Consider the following 9,246-nt stretch of genomic DNA (forward strand, 5'->3'; position numbering starts at 1 on the left):
TTTTACATTTCTGCCTGTCATTGGGTTCATCTTCCTTCATCACGTCAATACCCTGGACCCAGACCATGGTGTGGACCATGAGTCTGCCTCCAGATGTGGGAGAGGTACCGGGCCTAGGCACACAAGGCTATAGGAAATACCTGGCTCCTTTGAGAATTTAACACGTGCCGTCACACATGTCCACGTGCAGTTCACCCAGCATACTAACCTTATGTTGTAAGACAGCTCCTCACAGGAGTCTCCGTCTTCCCTGAGGAGCTCAGCCCACCCCTGCCTTTGCTCTTTCAGGCCAACGAGATGTTGTTCTGTGGGCGGAAGCTCACAGCCCAGGAGGCCTGCAGCAGAGGCCTGGTGTCCCAGGTCTTCTGGCCCACCACCTTCAGCCAGGAGGTCATGCTGCGGGTCAAGGAGATGGCCTCCTGCAGTGCCGTGGTGAGTTCCTGCCCCCTGTATGCCCATTCCCTTTATAGATGAAGAAGCCACCAGGCGCGAGGGACCGACGTTCCAGATGCCATAGACAAGGAGGTGAGAGATTAAGTCAGCAGGCGTTGCTCAGCATTGTTCCAGATTCTCTGTGCCCCGTCAAAGAGATTCCATAATCTGGGGTAGTATGTGTTGCTTTAAGAGAAAGCCCTGCACCCCCTCCCAAAGCACCAAACACTTCAGCTTTCAGAGAGAGGAGAAACCCCTGAATTTTACAGGACAGGGTGTGGGACAGCTCACAGTGACTAGCCCAGAACACAGTGACACCACACTTCGTCTCTTCTGTCCGCCGAGTGCCTGGCATGTCTAAACTCCACCGTTTGACGCTGAAGAAGCATTGAAGAACAGAGAAATAGCACCTCTGCAGAGGCGCCAGTTACTAATTAAGTGTTGATTTTATCTCACGACAGAAACCGAGTATAGGAGGGGACGATTCTTGCTGTAGCTGGTGTGTTACAGGCCACTATGCTCAGCTGAGAATGAACATCCTGTTGAAAAAAGGCATCTCAGGAACTCTTCTGCCTGTGCTGGCTGGAACCATGACTCTGTCTCCATGTCCCAAGTAGCTAGGGTTGTAGACATGAGCCACTGGTGCCCAGCTATTACTGAGAATATTACTCATTCTATGATTATTACATTGTTATACTGTAGATGCAGCACTGTGATCACTCAGTACTGTGATGATTACTACCTTACTAATACTCAGTACTATAGTGAGTACTACAATGATCCCTCACCTATCTCGGGAGCTATGCTCCAGAGACCCTTGTGATAGGTGAAAATCCCCCAAGTAGCAGCATTATATAGTCGCCCCTCATCATATTGCGGTTCACTTATTGCTACTTCACAGATTTTCACCTGTCATGGGGGATCTCTAGAACGTAGCTCCCACAATAGGTGAGGGATCACTGTTTCTGTATTTCTTTTTAAAAACCTGTGATACAGCAAAGGCACACTAAGTGAACTGCGATACAGCAAGGGACGGTGGTACCATTATTACCACTCATTGCTACAATTCCTACTCTATTATGATCATTGCTGTGATTGCTGTGGTATCATTCATTCCTCTGATTAGTACTGTGCTGCCATGATTATTACTGATCGATGCAACTTTTGTGTATTCTGGCAATTATGATGATGATAATTGCTACAGTTATTATCACTCATTAGTACAATGATTACTACTGCTCTTACTACTAAAAGGGCCATTGCTGTCGGGGTGGGTTATGTGGATGCTTTGACAACCATGAGTTCGTTTCATCACCTCACCCTGGGTTCCCAGTGACCCTGAGTTAGATGCCATTGTCCCTGACACATTGTGAAAATGTCTTAAACTCTCCTAGCGTCCACAGCAAATGGCACTATGGTGATGTCACTCTTGGGTAAAAGGCGACACTCTTGTGGCCTATGGTACCATCATTTCCCCACCTTCCCTTCAGTCATCCTGGGGATGGAGGGCTCACTCTCTTGACCACTGGAAGCCATTTAACCACTGCTGGAACCCAGAACCAGCTAGCCCAGGCCATGGTTGGTGAACCTCTCCATCTGAGGCAGACCAAGGTCTCACAGGCCAGCACATAGTCCCAGGGCCAGCTAACCAAGCTTCTCGGTTCCCTTGCAGGTGTTAGAGGAGTCCAAATGCCTGGTCCGGAGCTTCTTGAAGTCAGTACTGGAAGATGTGAATGAGAAGGAGTGCCTCATGCTCAAGCAGCTCTGGAGCTCCTCTAAAGGCCTGGATTCCCTGTTCAGCTACCTGCAGGACAAAATCTACGAGGTCTGAAGAGCCCTCGCTCACCTGCCCCCGCGTTCATGGGCGCCTGACTTCCAGCTTGGCCCTGTGTTCTGGCCATTGGAGCCCAGGATCTGCCCCTGCCAAGAGTTCATCAGGGTGTCTCTTTACACCTAGGGTTGTGTCCATTCCTGTGTTTGGTTGTTCCTCATTGGTTTGCTTTCGTTTTACAAGGAAGCGCAGCACACCTGACCTCCCCACACGCTGCCCCAATTTGCCACAGAGCTGTCGAGGGCTACATCTTCCCAAAGCTCTGTTGGGTTCTGCTGTCCTTTCCCTATTTGCTGGAATGCACCGCCATGGTCCACGAGGGGAAGACCACTCTCCCTTGTCCTGACTCAGGCTGTGTCTACACAGTGCCTCTGATTTAGAGGCCACCATAGTTCTCTGGTTCAGTGCAGATTTGTGGCCAGGGGTTGACTGTCTTAGGGAATTCTCAGACCAGTGAGCAAGCCACTGTGTAGACCCGGCCTCAGTCTCCTCTCCAATGCAATTCTGTGTGACTATTAGGGCTTTGGTCTTAAAACCGAACTGAGCGATTCACAAACCCAGATATTGTACATTTAGAAATGTTTTGTTAAATATATATTTTTAAAACAATGTACGTGGAAATTCTGATAATTTATGTGTATTATATGTAAAGCTAGTTTTGCAAAATGTGAACTACTAGGAAATTTTTTTCTCTTTATTTGGGCTTATTTATTTATTTTTGTTTATATATTATGATGTCTGATGTTCACACAGATCTTATTTTCATATTGCCCTGGACCAAATACCATTCAAAGTTCATGTCATTTGGTGTACTCTAGCAATGAACCACATAGAAAGATAATTCAGACAGATGAAAACAGAAGGATTTCTGCATCAGGCCCTCTTGTGTAGCTGTAATGTCCTAATACCAGTTCTGCAGTTTGTTCTTAGGAGAAATCCTGCTGGAGTCTTCTTCTCACTTGCTGTCTTTAAGGAGGCAAAGGTTTCTGCCAGCCTGCGTGGTCCCGGAGCACACCCAGTCCCTAACTATGTGCCATGGGGAGGAGGAGGGGAGACCCTGCTGGGGATGGTGTATTTCCCAGAATGTGATGCTGACTGAACTTGGGTTGTAGAGACCGTCTCCCTTCTGCAGAAATTCAGTGATTTCTGGTTTTTGCCTTCCAGGGAGGTGGGAAAGAAATTGATACCTCTTTGTTTCTAGCTGTTCACTTACTTAAAAGAGCAGCAGCCAGGAGGAGGTACCTTTGCCCCAGTGCCCGTGGGCAGCAAGAGGTCTCCAGCATCTGCACGCGGACCATCCGCCTATAGTCTCTGGATCTGCGGCAAGAGGGAGGCGCTCATTTGAGGTTTGTTTTTGGTTTGCGGTTTGGGTCAGTGAAGAGTGGTATGAGCACTGAGGCTGGAGCAGCTCTGCACCAGTCGAAAATTCTTAGGGAGATGGGATTTTTCATTTTTAGTCACAACCTCAAGTATTTCTTTGTTCTCTCTCCTTCTTTTCCTCTGAGTTGCCAGCCTTTGCTTGGCTCTTTCTTGGAACCCTGAGTGCGGCAGAAAGAGTTGGGCACAGCTGGCAGAGAGGAAGCTGGTTGGCTACAAAGAGGAAGAGCCAGGGGGAGCCTTCTCTGCCTCCTGTGGTCCTTTGGTCTTTTTCCTTTTCCTACAAGTGGCTAGGTGCTCCGGGCAGCATAGGTAGAAGGGGTTGCATAGTCCCGGGCTTTGAGTTCACAGCTGAATGTCTACCCTAGAGCAAGAGAAACGGCCCTTGAAACAGTGGCTCTCACGGATATCAAGCCTCCTGGCTCTTAAGATGACCTTTTCTTCACCAGAAAACCTTTTCAGTCCAGGGAAGAGGAAGTTCCCTGCCATTCTCCTCCAGCCTCTGCCATTTTGAGGGCCGAAAGAGACAACCTCCTTGGCTATGTTTAGCCAGAGGAAGTTGGGATTGAAGTCATGCCTAGCTCCCTTGTAGGATCCCATAGGAGCCGAGTACCTGGAGCATAGGAACGAGCACTGGGAAATGCTTGCTTCTGCCCTGGTGCCTGAGTGAGTCTCATGATTGCTGCCCCCCAAGCCCTTAGGTAAACGTCATTCTTGTGTGTGTGGCAGAGACTCATCGCTGTTGCTGCATCTCCGCTGTTTAGCGTCTGATGAGGGTGGTGCTTGTGTTTGATGTCTACAGAATCCCACTGAAAATGGAAAGGGAATGTTTTGAATTTTCTTTATCAGTCTGTACCTTTGTTTTCTGCTGAAAGAAGCGGAAGTGTTTAAGCGTTGGGCATATCATTATTTCCAAGTATATGAACACGCCAGGGATTTATAATGTCTATGGTAGCTGTGTGAACCCCTCTTTAAGGTAGAATTCATGCTGGTCATTTTTAGGTTCTGGGTGCAATTGGATTTTTATTTTAAAGACTCTTCATTTTGGTTGTTTGTACAAAGTCAATTCAATAGGAGAGTTCTACCAACAGAGAAAAAGTTAGTAAATGTGATTGCTCCAGGTTAGACGAGACCGTTATAATTTTTATTTTTCAAATAGTTGTTTGGGCAACATATACCAGATCTATGGTTGTGTCAAAGGATAGCTTTCTCATGATAGGACTCAGACTTGTTTTTAATCTTACACCCCAGTGTCTTTTCTCCACCCCTAGAGTGCTTTCTCCCTTTCTTTCCTTTCCCCTGCTCCCTCTACCCTTGCTGGGGCTTGGAAGGATCTTTGAGGAATTGTGGTTGGATTTAGCAATCCCATCCCAGAATTCCTTGTGGAATTCCTAAGTAAACAGCTATGGTGGGAAGTTGGGAGGACCTCTATTTACCAAGGACCCCAGCAAACCACCATCTCCATTTCTTTGCCGCCCTTGGAACTTTCCTTCCTGCTCTGTCTCAGCGCTCATGATCTCTCTCATAATTTTGCCATGGAGCCATTGGAGTGAAAGCCTTGTTCCAGACTTTTTTCTTTTGCATAGTTTTTGTCGAGATGATCAGACATTCTCATCAATTGGAAGCCAGAGCCTAATGTGGAGGTCATATTCGCGTGTCCCTTCCTGCTTAGAAATAATGTCTGTGCATAAAAACCAAGTTGTTGGTTTTTGTTGTTTTTTTTTGCTAAGAATGAAATTGGATAACTATGAGAAAGAAGGAAGTAGAGAACTAATGTAAACGTTGTCTTGTTGTTTGGTGTAGATTAAACTAGGAAATGTTCTCTCCAAAGCATGAAAATACATTTTCCCCACGTGAAGTTTAGTATGAAGATGGGAAAGTAGTAATCACAATAGACTTTGAACAATGCAACCCTATTTCTGAATAGCCACATTTAAAAATAGCCTTGACCGAATGCTGAATTGCATTTCCCATTATTAACTGTTGGTTTTAAAACTAAAAAAAAAGACACTTTTTAAAAGTTTGTAAACTTTTTTTAATTTGGAATTTAGTCACATTCATGCAGTTTTTCAATCTAGTTTCTGTAGAAAATTTTTTTAACAAAGAGAAACAAATAGAAACATCTGCAGATCTTCCTAAGTAAATAGTTAAGATGCAGAATTGCGTCTTTAATGTGTTTCTGTATTTAGATATTTAGATCTGTTGTATATATTAGTCAAGATACTCTCGCTAATATACACAGTATTTAAGACTCAAAATGAGATTTCTTAAGTATTTTATTTTATTCTCTGTAAATGGTTTTGTAAAATCTTTAAAAAAATCTACACTTTGCCTTTGTAGATACATCTTTGGGGTTTGTCTTGCATGTCTACTTTTGTTGTAGATAAGTGTTATTTAGTTCTTTCTGCAAATTTGGGTTAAAATGCTTACAGACTTTAATACAGTATATATTTTCAGAATATAAACTTTTATATTTCCGTGGTAAGTTAAGATATGCGTTTTAGGCAATCTTTTCCATTAATATCATTTGTTCTTTTTAAAAATAGCATACTGGTTTGGTGCCAATGTGTTTTTTTTTTTAAACATAATGCTCTTATATTGTTAGAGAGCAGAGGTTAATTTTCTTTTTTTTTTTTAAAGAAATTATTGGGTTTGAAGTATCATTTGAAAATGTACTGAATTTGTGAATAAGCCTTACCATTAGGATCAGTTAAACTTTCCAACTTTTGCAACTACGTGTAGAGTTTAAGGTCGTCTCATAAGTTCTCATTGTGTGGCTATTGAAGGAGTTTGGGAACAGAGCCTTAAGCTTGTTGCAAATATATAGATATATATATTAACAAATAGGGTAATACGGGTTGTTTCCTCCATGTAACCATGTTAATGGGCTCAGTGCAGTCTGTAATTCATGGCTAATCTGAAGAGTGTGGTTTAATTGATGGTGGCAGGGACCAGGTAGATTCCTTAGTGATGGTCTTTAGCCCTCCAATTGGACCAGGGACAGGTTTTCTAGAGCCACTTACTTACTATTCGCATAGTTCAGACACGGTCATGAGGAGGAATGCTGGTTCATCATTTGTTTTGAACAAATGGTATTTCCTGCTTCTGACCCAGGTGGTGGACCACAGGTTCCTTGTGGATGACCTGGAAATGTCCATTTTGGCTGAGCTCAGCACTCCTTGAGAGATGTTAACAAAGTTTACATATGAGTCTTACTGTGTAGACAATCTGAAGTCAATTTTCGTTCCACAATCAGCATTCCACGTGTCCTCTGTGTCTCTGTGTGTCAAGCCATACGAAGGTGGAATGGAGCAGGATGAAGGCAGACTAGATGCAGAACAGGAACACCAGCTGTGTCAGTCTCTTCAGGCTGAGACAGTACAGTCATGAAATTTATCAGCGATGTGTTCTCTGTGTCTGGGATCTCATAAAACCAATTAAGATTCCCATTTATTTTTATTTAAATATGATTCCTTTTGGTTGGCCATACTCCAGTAGTCATCCATTGAATATTCTCACCAACACTTTAAGTAGGAGCTTTAGTCCAGGGCTATAGTGTAGCTGAAGCCATATGGTCCACCTCTAGTAAGTTTTCATTGTCACTTGATCACCCATTTGCATGAAGATTTGCTGATTTGCTTCCCATTTCTTCAGTGTGTGTGTTTGTGTGTGCGCATGTGTGTATGTGTGTGTGTGTGTGTGTGTGTGTGAGAGAGAGAGAGAGAGAGAGAGAGAGAGAGAGAGAGAGAGAGAGAGAGAGAGAGAGAGAGAAAGAACCAAAGTCTGATGTTAAACTTCTTCTCTGATGTCTCTCTGGTTTGACCTCAACTTGGTGGCCCAATGCCTCTCTTGATCCTGGACCTCATTATGTTGATTTTGGATAGTTTAGAGATACAGGCTTTTCCACCTAGTATTTATTTTGTCCCTGTGCCATTAGTCCCAACTTGAAGTCATTTGCCAATGTCTGTGTTGACAGGATTGTGAAAATAATTGCCTTTCATAAAACCAAGGACCAAAGAATTCCATTATTCCAACAAAACTTAAGTTATCGTAGTTGATAGGCACATCTGGACAGATGTGTGAGCTTGATGGCACAGAGAAACCACTCAGTTTCCCCCAATCTCCTGCTTTCCCCTGGCTGGCCATACTGAGAGGATTGTTGTCACATGGAGAAGGCTCTGAAAGAGGAGTTTCTAAGATTGGAACTCAGTATCTCAGGTGGATGTTTTCTGCTGTGTAGTCCTCTGTCTTTATTCATATCATAAGTAGTGGAGGTCTGGCATTTCCCCGGGTTGTGTGACCAGTGTAGACTCATCCATTTGCATCTGAGCCTCCAGCAGGAGCTCTGCAGATGTGTCTCCCCGAGCAATGGGATCCTGCAACTGCCAGACGTCCACCTCTTTTGTTCCACATGGACCCATTCCAGTTCCTGTTTGGCAGAGGAGAGCTTTTTCTCAGTTCTCACACCAGGTGTTACTCCATTCTCATTCATGATGAAATCATTGATCCATTAACCAATTGAGAAATGAAGGATGCTGATGAAGTGCTATTCTATTGGTAAGGCTTATTACCAAACTTCTGATAATGAAGCAGGCTACCAAAAACATAATCCAGCCCACTCTCAGAATGTTTGGGTTTGATCATGGATGTAGCACACACACCCAAATCCACGGAGACCTTTGCAAATTAGGCTACTTGTTTTTATTTTGCCAGATTATCATGAGAAAGTCTTTTAACTAGTTCTGAATACTTGTAAGTATGAGTACTTCATAGAGTTACAAAGCAGGTACAGCTGGCTCATTCTCACCACGTTGTAAATACTTCCCTGAACTGGGTGCAGTACTGAGGATAATAATCAGATTTATCAACTGCTGACTGTCTAGAGCAAATTGTACACTCTCTTTGTGAATGGTCCTGTAACGTGTATGAACACATTTCTGGGTGCCTTAGAAGTTGTATTTTTCATGTGTGCTAATACGCAGTATTTATACATTGTGAGAAGCTGCTTTGAATAAAAAGGTTGAAACTTCGCCTCCATTTGCTGTGTTCCCACTTTGGCAGTCTGTACTGAAAGCTCACAAACAAGCTCTGTGGTTTCTGAGTAGAGAAGTCTCTGGTTTTATGTCTGGATTCTTGCAAGCCCGGGGCCCCTGGCCTCCCTACCCAGCTCTTACCTGAAGCTCTAGGTATTCAGGGAGATAGCTGTAGGGGAAGTGAGGGGACCCTAGAAATGGAGAGAACACATGGGGCTCACACATTTATCTATTCCCTAACTCACTCGAAGCATTTCTCACACGGGTCCCCCTCTTCAGTGTGGACAGCCTTCCGTAGAGCTTGATTTCGTACAACCCAAGCTGCTACATTTGACCAACAATATTTGTCACTGTGGATGATGTCCTTTCATGGCATGATCTCATTGCTTTGTTCGTACAACATGGCTCTGAGGAGAGATCTGGCTTCCAGGGCTAAATTCAAACACATGGGACTGCAGGGACGAGAAAGAGGAAGGCATGAGGAAGGCATTCCGGATGTTGAGATAATGGATACTGCAAAAGGGATTTACATAAGATTACCTGTGTGTCTGTCTGCCCACTCACCTATCCATC

General features: G+C 44.1%; 1 long non-coding RNA gene across 1 annotated transcript; it reads left to right on the forward strand.

Annotated features, from left to right (window-relative positions):
* The first annotated feature begins 308 nt into the window (after positions 1–308).
* LOC138825089 (uncharacterized) lies at positions 309–8,677 on the forward strand. Its single transcript, XR_011371338.1, has 2 exons — positions 309–432; positions 2,105–8,677. It is a non-coding gene; the product is annotated as an uncharacterized lncRNA (long non-coding RNA).
* The last annotated feature ends 569 nt before the right edge of the window (positions 8,678–9,246 follow it).

This window comes from Dipodomys merriami, unplaced genomic scaffold, assembly GCF_024711535.1.
Source record: "Dipodomys merriami isolate MVZ:Mamm:240054 unplaced genomic scaffold, mDipMer1.0.p SCAF_134, whole genome shotgun sequence".
Classification (NCBI taxonomy): Eukaryota; Metazoa; Chordata; class Mammalia; order Rodentia; family Heteromyidae; genus Dipodomys; species Dipodomys merriami.